Here is a 15,888-nt window from a genome sequence, read left to right on the forward strand (position 1 = left end):
TGCTTATTCAATACCGCCAGCAGATGGAGACACTGGGGGATAATTTTCTAAGGATTTATACTGATTTTTCCTGTCTGAATTTGTCGCACAGAAAGTTGCAGGCCAAATATGTGTGACATTTCTGCGACTTTAGCTTCTAGAGCATTTTTACAACATTATACATAGGTGCTGAATACATAAAAAGCGACTGTTCAGCGACAGACAAGTCGCATCGGCTGAAAGTAGGCCAGAATGTCAGTCCATGTTGGAGCAGGTTTAGATACAGTCTAAAGCATAGATCTCAAAGTCTGTGCACAGAATTTAGCAAGGGCCTCGCACCTTCTGATGCATCAGGTAGGTGCACAATAGCATAGCCTAACCCTCTGTACTTTGGTCTATATTGATGCGGGACATAGACAGCCAGCTGATGACCAATCCATTAGTGCAATGGATGGCTGGAAGCATTTGTCTTTGCCTTTGCAATACCACAGAAGCAATGCATGGTCAATGTACAGCAATGACACACCTGTGTGAACAGCCAGGAGACCCCCCCCCCCCCCATGTTATGTTACATAGTTACATAGTTAGTACGGTCGAAAAAAGACATATGTCCATCACGTTCAACCAGGGAATTAAGGGGTAGGGGTGTGGCGCGATATTGGGGAAGGGATGAGATTTTATATTTCTTCATAAGCATTAATCTTATTTTGTCAATTAGGAACATTCAGCACCCACCCGCTATCAAGGCAGCTGCCTATCATGTCATGCCCTACCTGCACAGGTGTGCTGGCTACTCAAATGATCCAATTAAGGAGGCCATTTAGTCAGCAGCAGCAGAAGTCCTGTGCCTGGACGCTCCAACAGGGGCCAGACACAAGCAGAAGCAGAAGCAGCAGAAGCAGCAGCAGCACCACCTTTTGTTTTTTGGCTGCAGCAGCAGCAAGGCCCACAGGGCTGGCTAGCTGGCTAGCCAGCAAGCAGGTAGCAATGAAAGTAGGAATCTTTCTTTTTAACCCTGTAAGGGGGTGGTGCACTGTACCCGAAGATACTGCCATATCGGGTCAATGCATAGGGCGACGGAAGCAAGCTTCGAAATCGGCCCCCGTTCTCAAAAATCCATTTAATATATGGTCCCCAGATAGGGGACGTATCAGATATTAAACTGATAAGAACAGATACTACACTTGATCTTAGCCAAAAGGCCGAGAAGCGATAACCGTGAAAGGGGCGGGCCCAACAAGGTCCCCTTCATGGGCACTATCACTGCTTGCTGTCAGGGAGGCTGCCAGACAATTTTCCATGCACACTCTGGGCTGGGGGGCAGTCAACCACCAGTACACACAGCAGAACCTAAACCCATACCATTATTGCTAAGCAGCAAGACAGGGGCCCATTGCACTCCCACGGGGCCTTTTTAAATGCAATCCATAACCCGGATTTGCCAGGAACCCTTCTTACTCCTCCTACTTGCATGTGACACTGGGCTTAGGATCTGCATAGGAAACACACACACAAGCACACACCTACCTTTGTTGCCTGCAGATGCCTCCTTGGCTGTCCCCAAACGGTATCAAACCAACACCCACGGGAAGCTGTAAGCATAGAGGACATGCCTGCACCCCATTGGACTTACCTGTGTGGGTTAAATCCGGGTTATTTGACAACCTATGGCGGTGATGGTTCTGCTCAGGCAGAGCAGTGCTGATGCTCCTCATAAAGCTGTCGCTGCTGTGAAGGTTCTAGGTGACATCACAAATCCCTTTGGTTACATACACAACAAAGCTGGGTTGTTGTTGTTTACACTCTGCAAGGCCTGTGGAAGTGAGTGACATCATAGCACTGTAGTTCTGAGGGTTCAAGATGGATGCAACAATCTCCTGTTGCTTCTATGAAGGCCGTAATAGACGACATCACCAAACAGCTCCATAGTCACATACACAGCAAAGGAGAGATGTTGTTTACACCTAGTGATGTCAGTGGTATTGAGTGACATCACAGCACAGTGCTAAGGCTCCTGGGCCTGGACACAGCAGCGGCTGCAATATCTCAACGGAGAATACGTTTATATCTATGTGTGTGTGTGCGCATATATATATATATATATATATATATATATATATATATATATTTCTCCGCCGAAATCACTTTTAAACCCATTTCCACCTTTTTTTCCCTTCTCTTCCTCTTACTTTTTTTTCACGTTTTTTTACGTTTTTCTCCTTTTCGCCTCTTTTCTGGGCGTATTATTCTTCTTTTTCTTCTTTTTTTTCGTCTAATGCATACCCCATCAGTGCAGCAATGCTTATTCAATACCGCCAGCAGATGGAGACACTGGGGGATAATTTTCTAAGGATTTATACTGATTTTTCCTGTCTGAATTTGTCGCACAGAAAGTTGCAGGCCAAATATGTGTGACATTTCTGCGACTTTAGCTTCTAGAGCATTTTTACAACATTATACATAGGTGCTGAATACATAAAAAGCGACTGTTCAGCGACAGACAAGTCGCATCGGCTGAAAGTAGGCCAGAATGTCAGTCCATGTTGGAGCAGGTTTAGATACAGTCTAAAGCATAGATCTCAAAGTCTGTGCACAGAATTTAGCAAGGGCCTCGCACCTTCTGATGCATCAGGTAGGTGCACAATAGCATAGCCTAACCCTCTGTACTTTGGTCTATATTGATGCGGGACATAGACAGCCAGCTGATGACCAATCCATTAGTGCAATGGATGGCTGGAAGCATTTGTCTTTGCCTTTGCAATACCACAGAAGCAATGCATGGTCAATGTACAGCAATGACACACCTGTGTGAACAGCCAGGAGACCCCCCCCCCCCCCCCCCATGTTATGTTACATAGTTACATAGTTAGTACGGTCGAAAAAAGACATATGTCCATCACGTTCAACCAGGGAATTAAGGGGTAGGGGTGTGGCGCGATATTGGGGAAGGGATGAGATTTTATATTTCTTCATAAGCATTAATCTTATTTTGTCAATTAGGAACATTCAGCACCCACCCGCTATCAAGGCAGCTGCCTATCATGTCATGCCCTACCTGCACAGGTGTGCTGGCTACTCAAATGATCCAATTAAGGAGGCCATTTAGTCAGCAGCAGCAGAAGTCCTGTGCCTGGACGCTCCAACAGGGGCCAGACACAAGCAGAAGCAGAAGCAGCAGAAGCAGCAGCAGCACCACCTTTTGTTTTTTGGCTGCAGCAGCAGCAAGGCCCACAGGGCTGGCTAGCTGGCTAGCCAGCAAGCAGGTAGCAATGAAAGTAGGAATCTTTCTTTTTAACCCTGTAAGGGGGTGGTGCACTGTACCCGAAGATACTGCCATATCGGGTCAATGCATAGGGCGACGGAAGCAAGCTTCGAAATCGGCCCCCGTTCTCAAAAATCCATTTAATATATGGTCCCCAGATAGGGGACGTATCAGATATTAAACTGATAAGAACAGATACTACACTTGATCTTAGCCAAAAGGCCGAGAAGCGATAACCGTGAAAGGGGCGGGCCCAACAAGGTCCCCTTCATGGGCACTATCACTGCTTGCTGTCAGGGAGGCTGCCAGACAATTTTCCATGCACACTCTGGGCTGGGGGGCAGTCAACCACCAGTACACACAGCAGAACCTAAACCCATACCATTATTGCTAAGCAGCAAGACAGGGGCCCATTGCACTCCCACGGGGCCTTTTTAAATGCAATCCATAACCCGGATTTGCCAGGAACCCTTCTTACTCCTCCTACTTGCATGTGACACTGGGCTTAGGATCTGCATAGGAAACACACACACAAGCACACACCTACCTTTGTTGCCTGCAGATGCCTCCTTGGCTGTCCCCAAACGGTATCAAACCAACACCCACGGGAAGCTGTAAGCATAGAGGACATGCCTGCACCCCATTGGACTTACCTGTGTGGGTTAAATCCGGGTTATTTGACAACCTATGGCGGTGATGGTTCTGCTCAGGCAGAGCAGTGCTGATGCTCCTCATAAAGCTGTCGCTGCTGTGAAGGTTCTAGGTGACATCACAAATCCCTTTGGTTACATACACAACAAAGCTGGGTTGTTGTTGTTTACACTCTGCAAGGCCTGTGGAAGTGAGTGACATCATAGCACTGTAGTTCTGAGGGTTCAAGATGGATGCAACAATCTCCTGTTGCTTCTATGAAGGCCGTAATAGACGACATCACCAAACAGCTCCATAGTCACATACACAGCAAAGGAGAGATGTTGTTTACACCTAGTGATGTCAGTGGTATTGAGTGACATCACAGCACAGTGCTAAGGCTCCTGGGCCTGGACACAGCAGCGGCTGCAATATCTCAACGGAGAATACGTTTATATCTATGTGTGTGTGTGCGCATATATATATATATATATATATATATATATATATATATATATATATTCTCCGCCGAAATCACTTTTAAACCCATTTCCACCTTTTTTTCCCTTCTCTTCCTCTTACTTTTTTTTCACGTTTTTTTACGTTTTTCTCCTTTTCGCCTCTTTTCTGGGCGTATTATTCTTCTTTTTCTTCTTTTTTTTCGTCTAATGCATACCCCATCAGTGCAGCAATGCTTATTCAATACCGCCAGCAGATGGAGACACTGGGGGATAATTTTCTAAGGATTTATACTGATTTTTCCTGTCTGAATTTGTCGCACAGAAAGTTGCAGGCCAAATATGTGTGACATTTCTGCGACTTTAGCTTCTAGAGCATTTTTACAACATTATACATAGGTGCTGAATACATAAAAAGCGACTGTTCAGCGACAGACAAGTCGCATCGGCTGAAAGTAGGCCAGAATGTCAGTCCATGTTGGAGCAGGTTTAGATACAGTCTAAAGCATAGATCTCAAAGTCTGTGCACAGAATTTAGCAAGGGCCTCGCACCTTCTGATGCATCAGGTAGGTGCACAATAGCATAGCCTAACCCTCTGTACTTTGGTCTATATTGATGCGGGACATAGACAGCCAGCTGATGACCAATCCATTAGTGCAATGGATGGCTGGAAGCATTTGTCTTTGCCTTTGCAATACCACAGAAGCAATGCATGGTCAATGTACAGCAATGACACACCTGTGTGAACAGCCAGGAGACCCCCCCCCCCCCCCCCCATGTTATGTTACATAGTTACATAGTTAGTACGGTCGAAAAAAGACATATGTCCATCACGTTCAACCAGGGAATTAAGGGGTAGGGGTGTGGCGCGATATTGGGGAAGGGATGAGATTTTATATTTCTTCATAAGCATTAATCTTATTTTGTCAATTAGGAACATTCAGCACCCACCCGCTATCAAGGCAGCTGCCTATCATGTCATGCCCTACCTGCACAGGTGTGCTGGCTACTCAAATGATCCAATTAAGGAGGCCATTTAGTCAGCAGCAGCAGAAGTCCTGTGCCTGGACGCTCCAACAGGGGCCAGACACAAGCAGAAGCAGAAGCAGCAGAAGCAGCAGCAGCAGAAGCAGCAGCAGCACCACCTTTTGTTTTTTGGCTGCAGCAGCAGCAAGGCCCACAGGGCTGGCTAGCTGGCTAGCCAGCAAGCAGGTAGCAATGAAAGTAGGAATCTTTCTTTTTAACCCTGTAAGGGGGTGGTGCACTGTACCCGAAGATACTGCCATATCGGGTCAATGCATAGGGCGACGGAAGCAAGCTTCGAAATCGGCCCCCGTTCTCAAAAATCCATTTAATATATGGTCCCCAGATAGGGGACGTATCAGATATTAAACTGATAAGAACAGATACTACACTTGATCTTAGCCAAAAGGCCGAGAAGCGATAACCGTGAAAGGGGCGGGCCCAACAAGGTCCCCTTCATGGGCACTATCACTGCTTGCTGTCAGGGAGGCTGCCAGACAATTTTCCATGCACACTCTGGGCTGGGGGGCAGTCAACCACCAGTACACACAGCAGAACCTAAACCCATACCATTATTGCTAAGCAGCAAGACAGGGGCCCATTGCACTCCCACGGGGCCTTTTTAAATGCAATCCATAACCCGGATTTGCCAGGAACCCTTCTTACTCCTCCTACTTGCATGTGACACTGGGCTTAGGATCTGCATAGGAAACACACACACAAGCACACACCTACCTTTGTTGCCTGCAGATGCCTCCTTGGCTGTCCCCAAACGGTATCAAACCAACACCCACGGGAAGCTGTAAGCATAGAGGACATGCCTGCACCCCATTGGACTTACCTGTGTGGGTTAAATCCGGGTTATTTGACAACCTATGGCGGTGATGGTTCTGCTCAGGCAGAGCAGTGCTGATGCTCCTCATAAAGCTGTCGCTGCTGTGAAGGTTCTAGGTGACATCACAAATCCCTTTGGTTACATACACAACAAAGCTGGGTTGTTGTTGTTTACACTCTGCAAGGCCTGTGGAAGTGAGTGACATCATAGCACTGTAGTTCTGAGGGTTCAAGATGGATGCAACAATCTCCTGTTGCTTCTATGAAGGCCGTAATAGACGACATCACCAAACAGCTCCATAGTCACATACACAGCAAAGGAGAGATGTTGTTTACACCTAGTGATGTCAGTGGTATTGAGTGACATCACAGCACAGTGCTAAGGCTCCTGGGCCTGGACACAGCAGCGGCTGCAATATCTCAACGGAGAATACGTTTATATCTATGTGTGTGTGTGCGCATATATATATATATATATATATATATATATATATATATATATATATATTTCTCCGCCGAAATCACTTTTAAACCCATTTCCACCTTTTTTTCCCTTCTCTTCCTCTTACTTTTTTTTCACGTTTTTTTACGTTTTTCTCCTTTTCGCCTCTTTTCTGGGCGTATTATTCTTCTTTTTCTTCTTTTTTTTCGTCTAATGCATACCCCATCAGTGCAGCAATGCTTATTCAATACCGCCAGCAGATGGAGACACTGGGGGATAATTTTCTAAGGATTTATACTGATTTTTCCTGTCTGAATTTGTCGCACAGAAAGTTGCAGGCCAAATATGTGTGACATTTCTGCGACTTTAGCTTCTAGAGCATTTTTACAACATTATACATAGGTGCTGAATACATAAAAAGCGACTGTTCAGCGACAGACAAGTCGCATCGGCTGAAAGTAGGCCAGAATGTCAGTCCATGTTGGAGCAGGTTTAGATACAGTCTAAAGCATAGATCTCAAAGTCTGTGCACAGAATTTAGCAAGGGCCTCGCACCTTCTGATGCATCAGGTAGGTGCACAATAGCATAGCCTAACCCTCTGTACTTTGGTCTATATTGATGCGGGACATAGACAGCCAGCTGATGACCAATCCATTAGTGCAATGGATGGCTGGAAGCATTTGTCTTTGCCTTTGCAATACCACAGAAGCAATGCATGGTCAATGTACAGCAATGACACACCTGTGTGAACAGCCAGGAGACCCCCCCCCCCCCCCCATGTTATGTTACATAGTTACATAGTTAGTACGGTCGAAAAAAGACATATGTCCATCACGTTCAACCAGGGAATTAAGGGGTAGGGGTGTGGCGCGATATTGGGGAAGGGATGAGATTTTATATTTCTTCATAAGCATTAATCTTATTTTGTCAATTAGGAACATTCAGCACCCACCCGCTATCAAGGCAGCTGCCTATCATGTCATGCCCTACCTGCACAGGTGTGCTGGCTACTCAAATGATCCAATTAAGGAGGCCATTTAGTCAGCAGCAGCAGAAGTCCTGTGCCTGGACGCTCCAACAGGGGCCAGACACAAGCAGAAGCAGAAGCAGCAGAAGCAGCAGCAGCAGAAGCAGCAGCAGCACCACCTTTTGTTTTTTGGCTGCAGCAGCAGCAAGGCCCACAGGGCTGGCTAGCTGGCTAGCCAGCAAGCAGGTAGCAATGAAAGTAGGAATCTTTCTTTTTAACCCTGTAAGGGGGTGGTGCACTGTACCCGAAGATACTGCCATATCGGGTCAATGCATAGGGCGACGGAAGCAAGCTTCGAAATCGGCCCCCGTTCTCAAAAATCCATTTAATATATGGTCCCCAGATAGGGGACGTATCAGATATTAAACTGATAAGAACAGATACTACACTTGATCTTAGCCAAAAGGCCGAGAAGCGATAACCGTGAAAGGGGCGGGCCCAACAAGGTCCCCTTCATGGGCACTATCACTGCTTGCTGTCAGGGAGGCTGCCAGACAATTTTCCATGCACACTCTGGGCTGGGGGGCAGTCAACCACCAGTACACACAGCAGAACCTAAACCCATACCATTATTGCTAAGCAGCAAGACAGGGGCCCATTGCACTCCCACGGGGCCTTTTTAAATGCAATCCATAACCCGGATTTGCCAGGAACCCTTCTTACTCCTCCTACTTGCATGTGACACTGGGCTTAGGATCTGCATAGGAAACACACACACAAGCACACACCTACCTTTGTTGCCTGCAGATGCCTCCTTGGCTGTCCCCAAACGGTATCAAACCAACACCCACGGGAAGCTGTAAGCATAGAGGACATGCCTGCACCCCATTGGACTTACCTGTGTGGGTTAAATCCGGGTTATTTGACAACCTATGGCGGTGATGGTTCTGCTCAGGCAGAGCAGTGCTGATGCTCCTCATAAAGCTGTCGCTGCTGTGAAGGTTCTAGGTGACATCACAAATCCCTTTGGTTACATACACAACAAAGCTGGGTTGTTGTTGTTTACACTCTGCAAGGCCTGTGGAAGTGAGTGACATCATAGCACTGTAGTTCTGAGGGTTCAAGATGGATGCAACAATCTCCTGTTGCTTCTATGAAGGCCGTAATAGACGACATCACCAAACAGCTCCATAGTCACATACACAGCAAAGGAGAGATGTTGTTTACACCTAGTGATGTCAGTGGTATTGAGTGACATCACAGCACAGTGCTAAGGCTCCTGGGCCTGGACACAGCAGCGGCTGCAATATCTCAACGGAGAATACGTTTATATCTATGTGTGTGTGTGCGCATATATATATATATATATATATATATATATATATATATATATATATATATATATTCTCCGCCGAAATCACTTTTAAACCCATTTCCACCTTTTTTTCCCTTCTCTTCCTCTTACTTTTTTTTCACGTTTTTTTACGTTTTTCTCCTTTTCGCCTCTTTTCTGGGCGTATTATTCTTCTTTTTCTTCTTTTTTTTCGTCTAATGCATACCCCATCAGTGCAGCAATGCTTATTCAATACCGCCAGCAGATGGAGACACTGGGGGATAATTTTCTAAGGATTTATACTGATTTTTCCTGTCTGAATTTGTCGCACAGAAAGTTGCAGGCCAAATATGTGTGACATTTCTGCGACTTTAGCTTCTAGAGCATTTTTACAACATTATACATAGGTGCTGAATACATAAAAAGCGACTGTTCAGCGACAGACAAGTCGCATCGGCTGAAAGTAGGCCAGAATGTCAGTCCATGTTGGAGCAGGTTTAGATACAGTCTAAAGCATAGATCTCAAAGTCTGTGCACAGAATTTAGCAAGGGCCTCGCACCTTCTGATGCATCAGGTAGGTGCACAATAGCATAGCCTAACCCTCTGTACTTTGGTCTATATTGATGCGGCACATAGACAGCCAGCTGATGACCAATCCATTAGTGCAATGGATGGCTGGAAGCATTTGTCTTTGCCTTTGCAATACCACAGAAGCAATGCATGGTCAATGTACAGCAATGACACACCTGTGTGAACAGCCAGGAGACCCCCCCCCCATGTTATGTTACATAGTTACATAGTTAGTACGGTCGAAAAAAGACATATGTCCATCACGTTCAACCAGGGAATTAAGGGGTAGGGGTGTGGCGCGATATTGGGGAAGGGATGAGATTTTATATTTCTTCATAAGCATTAATCTTATTTTGTCAATTAGGAACATTCAGCACCCACCCGCTATCAAGGCAGCTGCCTATCATGTCATGCCCTACCTGCACAGGTGTGCTGGCTACTCAAATGATCCAATTAAGGAGGCCATTTAGTCAGCAGCAGCAGAAGTCCTGTGCCTGGACGCTCCAACAGGGGCCAGACACAAGCAGAAGCAGAAGCAGCAGAAGCAGCAGCAGCAGAAGCAGCAGCAGCACCACCTTTTGTTTTTTGGCTGCAGCAGCAGCAAGGCCCACAGGGCTGGCTAGCTGGCTAGCCAGCAAGCAGGTAGCAATGAAAGTAGGAATCTTTCTTTTTAACCCTGTAAGGGGGTGGTGCACTGTACCCGAAGATACTGCCATATCGGGTCAATGCATAGGGCGACGGAAGCAAGCTTCGAAATCGGCCCCCGTTCTCAAAAATCCATTTAATATATGGTCCCCAGATAGGGGACGTATCAGATATTAAACTGATAAGAACAGATACTACACTTGATCTTAGCCAAAAGGCCGAGAAGCGATAACCGTGAAAGGGGCGGGCCCAACAAGGTCCCCTTCATGGGCACTATCACTGCTTGCTGTCAGGGAGGCTGCCAGACAATTTTCCATGCACACTCTGGGCTGGGGGGCAGTCAACCACCAGTACACACAGCAGAACCTAAACCCATACCATTATTGCTAAGCAGCAAGACAGGGGCCCATTGCACTCCCACGGGGCCTTTTTAAATGCAATCCATAACCCGGATTTGCCAGGAACCCTTCTTACTCCTCCTACTTGCATGTGACACTGGGCTTAGGATCTGCATAGGAAACACACACACAAGCACACACCTACCTTTGTTGCCTGCAGATGCCTCCTTGGCTGTCCCCAAACGGTATCAAACCAACACCCACGGGAAGCTGTAAGCATAGAGGACATGCCTGCACCCCATTGGACTTACCTGTGTGGGTTAAATCCGGGTTATTTGACAACCTATGGCGGTGATGGTTCTGCTCAGGCAGAGCAGTGCTGATGCTCCTCATAAAGCTGTCGCTGCTGTGAAGGTTCTAGGTGACATCACAAATCCCTTTGGTTACATACACAACAAAGCTGGGTTGTTGTTGTTTACACTCTGCAAGGCCTGTGGAAGTGAGTGACATCATAGCACTGTAGTTCTGAGGGTTCAAGATGGATGCAACAATCTCCTGTTGCTTCTATGAAGGCCGTAATAGACGACATCACCAAACAGCTCCATAGTCACATACACAGCAAAGGAGAGATGTTGTTTACACCTAGTGATGTCAGTGGTATTGAGTGACATCACAGCACAGTGCTAAGGCTCCTGGGCCTGGACACAGCAGCGGCTGCAATATCTCAACGGAGAATACGTTTATATCTATGTGTGTGTGTGCGCATATATATATATATATATATATATATATATATATATATATATATATATATATATTTCTCCGCCGAAATCACTTTTAAACCCATTTCCACCTTTTTTTCCCTTCTCTTCCTCTTACTTTTTTTTCACGTTTTTTTACGTTTTTCTCCTTTTCGCCTCTTTTCTGGGCGTATTATTCTTCTTTTTCTTCTTTTTTTTCGTCTAATGCATACCCCATCAGTGCAGCAATGCTTATTCAATACCGCCAGCAGATGGAGACACTGGGGGATAATTTTCTAAGGATTTATACTGATTTTTCCTGTCTGAATTTGTCGCACAGAAAGTTGCAGGCCAAATATGTGTGACATTTCTGCGACTTTAGCTTCTAGAGCATTTTTACAACATTATACATAGGTGCTGAATACATAAAAAGCGACTGTTCAGCGACAGACAAGTCGCATCGGCTGAAAGTAGGCCAGAATGTCAGTCCATGTTGGAGCAGGTTTAGATACAGTCTAAAGCATAGATCTCAAAGTCTGTGCACAGAATTTAGCAAGGGCCTCGCACCTTCTGATGCATCAGGTAGGTGCACAATAGCATAGCCTAACCCTCTGTACTTTGGTCTATATTGATGCGGGACATAGACAGCCAGCTGATGACCAATCCATTAGTGCAATGGATGGCTGGAAGCATTTGTCTTTGCCTTTGCAATACCACAGAAGCAATGCATGGTCAATGTACAGCAATGACACACCTGTGTGAACAGCCAGGAGACCCCCCCCCCATGTTATGTTACATAGTTACATAGTTAGTACGGTCGAAAAAAGACATATGTCCATCACGTTCAACCAGGGAATTAAGGGGTAGGGGTGTGGCGCGATATTGGGGAAGGGATGAGATTTTATATTTCTTCATAAGCATTAATCTTATTTTGTCAATTAGGAACATTCAGCACCCACCCGCTATCAAGGCAGCTGCCTATCATGTCATGCCCTACCTGCACAGGTGTGCTGGCTACTCAAATGATCCAATTAAGGAGGCCATTTAGTCAGCAGCAGCAGAAGTCCTGTGCCTGGACGCTCCAACAGGGGCCAGACACAAGCAGAAGCAGAAGCAGCAGAAGCAGCAGCAGCACCACCTTTTGTTTTTTGGCTGCAGCAGCAGCAAGGCCCACAGGGCTGGCTAGCTGGCTAGCCAGCAAGCAGGTAGCAATGAAAGTAGGAATCTTTCTTTTTAACCCTGTAAGGGGGTGGTGCACTGTACCCGAAGATACTGCCATATCGGGTCAATGCATAGGGCGACGGAAGCAAGCTTCGAAATCGGCCCCCGTTCTCAAAAATCCATTTAATATATGGTCCCCAGATAGGGGACGTATCAGATATTAAACTGATAAGAACAGATACTACACTTGATCTTAGCCAAAAGGCCGAGAAGCGATAACCATGAAAGGGGCGGGCCCAACAAGGTCCCCTTCATGGGCACTATCACTGCTTGCTGTCAGGGAGGCTGCCAGACAATTTTCCATGCACACTCTGGGCTGGGGGGCAGTCAACCACCAGTACACACAGCAGAACCTAAACCCGTACCATTATTGCTAAGCAGCAAGACAGGGGCCCATTGCACTCCCACGGGGCCTTTTTAAATGCAATCCATAACCCGGATTTGCCAGGAACCCTTCTTACTCCTCCTACTTGCATGTGACACTGGGCTTAGGATCTGCATAGGAAACACACACACAAGCACACACCTACCTTTGTTGCCTGCAGATGCCTCCTTGGCTGTCCCCAAACGGTATCAAACCAACACCCACGGGAAGCTGTAAGCATAGAGGACATGCCTGCACCCCATTGGACTTACCTGTGTGGGTTAAATCCGGGTTATTTGACAACCTATGGCGGTGATGGTTCTGCTCAGGCAGAGCAGTGCTGATGCTCCTCATAAAGCTGTCGCTGCTGTGAAGGTTCTAGGTGACATCACAAATCCCTTTGGTTACATACACAACAAAGCTGGGTTGTTGTTGTTTACACTCTGCAAGGCCTGTGGAAGTGAGTGACATCATAGCACTGTAGTTCTGAGGGTTCAAGATGGATGCAACAATCTCCTGTTGCTTCTATGAAGGCCGTAATAGACGACATCACCAAACAGCTCCATAGTCACATACACAGCAAAGGAGAGATGTTGTTTACACCTAGTGATGTCAGTGGTATTGAGTGACATCACAGCACAGTGCTAAGGCTCCTGGGCCTGGACACAGCAGCGGCTGCAATATCTCAACGGAGAATACGTTTATATCTATGTGTGTGTGTGCGCATATATATATATATATATATATATATATATATATATATATATATATATATTTCTCCGCCGAAATCACTTTTAAACCCATTTCCACCTTTTTTTCCCTTCTCTTCCTCTTACTTTTTTTTCACGTTTTTTTACGTTTTTCTCCTTTTCGCCTCTTTTCTGGGCGTATTATTCTTCTTTTTTTTCGTCTAATGCATACCCCATCAGTGCAGCAATGCTTATTCAATACCGCCAGCAGATGGAGACACTGGGGGATAATTTTCTAAGGATTTATACTGATTTTTCCTGTCTGAATTTGTCGCACAGAAAGTTGCAGGCCAAATATGTGTGACATTTCTGCGACTTTAGCTTCTAGAGCATTTTTACAACATTATACATAGGTGCTGAATACATAAAAAGCGACTGTTCAGCGACAGACAAGTCGCATCGGCTGAAAGTAGGCCAGAATGTCAGTCCATGTTGGAGCAGGTTTAGATACAGTCTAAAGCATAGATCTCAAAGTCTGTGCACAGAATTTAGCAAGGGCCTCGCACCTTCTGATGCATCAGGTAGGTGCACAATAGCATAGCCTAACCCTCTGTACTTTGGTCTATATTGATGCGGGACATAGACAGCCAGCTGATGACCAATCCATTAGTGCAATGGATGGCTGGAAGCATTTGTCTTTGCCTTTGCAATACCACAGAAGCAATGCATGGTCAATGTACAGCAATGACACACCTGTGTGAACAGCCAGGAGACCCCCCCCCCCCCCCCCCCCCATGTTATGTTACATAGTTACATAGTTAGTACGGTCGAAAAAAGACATATGTCCATCACGTTCAACCAGGGAATTAAGGGGTAGGGGTGTGGCGCGATATTGGGGAAGGGATGAGATTTTATATTTCTTCATAAGCATTAATCTTATTTTGTCAATTAGGAACATTCAGCACCCACCCGCTATCAAGGCAGCTGCCTATCATGTCATGCCCTACCTGCACAGGTGTGCTGGCTACTCAAATGATCCAATTAAGGAGGCCATTTAGTCAGCAGCAGCAGAAGTCCTGTGCCTGGACGCTCCAACAGGGGCCAGACACAAGCAGAAGCAGAAGCAGCAGAAGCAGCAGCAGCACCACCTTTTGTTTTTTGGCTGCAGCAGCAGCAAGGCCCACAGGGCTGGCTAGCTGGCTAGCCAGCAAGCAGGTAGCAATGAAAGTAGGAATCTTTCTTTTTAACCCTGTAAGGGGGTGGTGCACTGTACCCGAAGATACTGCCATATCGGGTCAATGCATAGGGCGACGGAAGCAAGCTTCGAAATCGGCCCCCGTTCTCAAAAATCCATTTAATATATGGTCCCCAGATAGGGGACGTATCAGATATTAAACTGATAAGAACAGATACTACACTTGATCTTAGCCAAAAGGCCGAGAAGCGATAACCGTGAAAGGGGCGGGCCCAACAAGGTCCCCTTCATGGGCACTATCACTGCTTGCTGTCAGGGAGGCTGCCAGACAATTTTCCATGCACACTCTGGGCTGGGGGGCAGTCAACCACCAGTACACACAGCAGAACCTAAACCCATACCATTATTGCTAAGCAGCAAGACAGGGGCCCATTGCACTCCCACGGGGCCTTTTTAAATGCAATCCATAACCCGGATTTGCCAGGAACCCTTCTTACTCCTCCTACTTGCATGTGACACTGGGCTTAGGATCTGCATAGGAAACACACACACAAGCACACACCTACCTTTGTTGCCTGCAGATGCCTCCTTGGCTGTCCCCAAACGGTATCAAACCAACACCCACGGGAAGCTGTAAGCATAGAGGACATGCCTGCACCCCATTGGACTTACCTGTGTGGGTTAAATCCGGGTTATTTGACAACCTATGGCGGTGATGGTTCTGCTCAGGCAGAGCAGTGCTGATGCTCCTCATAAAGCTGTCGCTGCTGTGAAGGTTCTAGGTGACATCACAAATCCCTTTGGTTACATACACAACAAAGCTGGGTTGTTGTTGTTTACACTCTGCAAGGCCTGTGGAAGTGAGTGACATCATAGCACTGTAGTTCTGAGGGTTCAAGATGGATGCAACAATCTCCTGTTGCTTCTATGAAGGCCGTAATAGACGACATCACCAAACAGCTCCATAGTCACATACACAGCAAAGGAGAGATGTTGTTTACACCTAGTGATGTCAGTGGTATTGAGTGACATCACAGCACAGTGCTAAGGCTCCTGGGCCTGGACACAGCAGCGGCTGCAATATCTCAACGGAGAATACGTTTATATCTATGTGTGTGTGTGCGCATATATATATATATATATATATATATATATATATATATATATATCTCCGCCGAAATCACTTTTAAACCCA

At 46.3% G+C, this 15,888-nt stretch overlaps 7 non-coding genes across 7 annotated transcripts; all 7 read right to left on the reverse strand.

Annotated features, from left to right (window-relative positions):
- Positions 1-1,002: 1,002 nt before the first annotated feature.
- On the reverse strand, positions 1,003-1,193 carry LOC130349657 (U2 spliceosomal RNA). Its single transcript, XR_008886937.1, has one exon. It is a non-coding gene; the product is annotated as a U2 spliceosomal RNA (small nuclear RNA).
- Positions 1,194-3,284: 2,091 nt separating this feature from the next.
- On the reverse strand, positions 3,285-3,475 carry LOC130349669 (U2 spliceosomal RNA). Its single transcript, XR_008886948.1, has one exon. It is a non-coding gene; the product is annotated as a U2 spliceosomal RNA (small nuclear RNA).
- Positions 3,476-5,584: 2,109 nt separating this feature from the next.
- On the reverse strand, positions 5,585-5,775 carry LOC130349682 (U2 spliceosomal RNA). Its single transcript, XR_008886959.1, has one exon. It is a non-coding gene; the product is annotated as a U2 spliceosomal RNA (small nuclear RNA).
- Positions 5,776-7,885: 2,110 nt separating this feature from the next.
- On the reverse strand, positions 7,886-8,076 carry LOC130349634 (U2 spliceosomal RNA). The gene has a single exon (XR_008886916.1). It is a non-coding gene; the product is annotated as a U2 spliceosomal RNA (small nuclear RNA).
- A 2,109-nt stretch (positions 8,077-10,185) lies between these two features.
- LOC130349635 (U2 spliceosomal RNA) lies at positions 10,186-10,376 on the reverse strand. The gene has a single exon (XR_008886917.1). It is a non-coding gene; the product is annotated as a U2 spliceosomal RNA (small nuclear RNA).
- A 2,095-nt stretch (positions 10,377-12,471) lies between these two features.
- LOC130349636 (U2 spliceosomal RNA) lies at positions 12,472-12,662 on the reverse strand. Its single transcript, XR_008886918.1, has one exon. It is a non-coding gene; the product is annotated as a U2 spliceosomal RNA (small nuclear RNA).
- A 2,093-nt stretch (positions 12,663-14,755) lies between these two features.
- LOC130349638 (U2 spliceosomal RNA) lies at positions 14,756-14,946 on the reverse strand. Its single transcript, XR_008886919.1, has one exon. It is a non-coding gene; the product is annotated as a U2 spliceosomal RNA (small nuclear RNA).
- Positions 14,947-15,888: the final 942 nt, after the last annotated feature.

Source organism: Hyla sarda, unplaced genomic scaffold (assembly GCF_029499605.1).
Source record: "Hyla sarda isolate aHylSar1 unplaced genomic scaffold, aHylSar1.hap1 scaffold_920, whole genome shotgun sequence".
NCBI classification, from domain to species: domain Eukaryota; kingdom Metazoa; phylum Chordata; class Amphibia; order Anura; family Hylidae; genus Hyla; species Hyla sarda.